The sequence below is a fragment of the Galeopterus variegatus genome, unplaced genomic scaffold (genome assembly GCF_000696425.1).
Source record: "Galeopterus variegatus unplaced genomic scaffold, G_variegatus-3.0.2 Scaffold2717, whole genome shotgun sequence".
In the NCBI taxonomy this organism is placed as follows: domain Eukaryota; kingdom Metazoa; phylum Chordata; class Mammalia; order Dermoptera; family Cynocephalidae; genus Galeopterus; species Galeopterus variegatus.
The window spans coordinates 60,373-61,595 of NW_007728828.1; positions in this window are offsets into that span (position 1 = coordinate 60,373).

Below are 1,223 nucleotides of genomic sequence, written 5' to 3' on the forward strand. Positions count from 1 at the left end.
CAGACGTTATAGAAAACACTATGGAAGGTCCTCAAGGAGAAATTAAAAATAAAACTAACACATGATCTAGCAATCCCTCTCCTGGGTATATACCCAAAGGAAATCAACACATCAAAAAATAGCTGCACGCACTCCCATGGTCATTGAAACATTATTCAGAACAGCCAAAATATGAAAACAATCTAAGTTACGTGCACAGATAATGGATAAATACGATATATTGTGTGTGTATACACACACACACACACACATATACAAAATGGAATATATTATTCATTCTTTAAAAAGGAGATCCTGTCATTTGTGACAACATGAATGAACCTGGATGTCATTATGCTAAGTGAAACAAGCCAGACACANATCCTTATACCCTGTTGGCAGGAATGTAAATTAGTACAGACGTTATAGAAAACACTATGGAGGGTCCTCAAGGAGAAATTAAAAATAAAACTAACACATGATCCAGCAATCCCTCTCCTGGGTATATACCCAAAGGAAATCAACACATCAAAAAATAGCTGCACGCACTCCCATGGTCATTGAAACATTATTCAGAACAGCCAAAATATGAAAACAATCTAAGTTACATGCACAGATAATGGATAAATACGATATAGTGTGTGTGTACACACACACACACACACACACACACACACACATACAAAATGGAATATATTATTCATTCTTTAAAAAGGAGATCCTGCCATTTGTGACAACATGAATGAACCTGGATGTCATTATGCTAAGTGAAACAAGCCAGACACAGAAAGAAAAATACTGCATGTTCTCACTTATATGTGGGTTCTTAAAAAGTCATAATACATAGAAGAAGAGAATAGAATGGTGGTTACCAGGGGCGGGAGGTGGGGAAATTGTGAGATGTTGACCAAAGTGTACAAAGATGCAGTAGTGTAGGAAGGATAAGTCTAATGATCTAATGTACAGGATCATGAGTATACTTTGTACTGTACACTGGGAATTTGCTGAGAGAGATGATTTCGGGTGCTCTCACCACACACACAAAATGGTAATTATGTGAGGACATGGATATGTTAATTAGCTTGACTGTAGGAATCATTCACTGTGTATATGTATCAAAATATCATTTTATGCCTTACATATATATAGTTTTAATTTCTTTCTAAACGGTAGAAAGAAAGAAAAAGAAAAAGAAAGAAGGAAGGAAGGAAGGAAGGAAGGAAGGAAGGAAGGAAGGAAGGAAG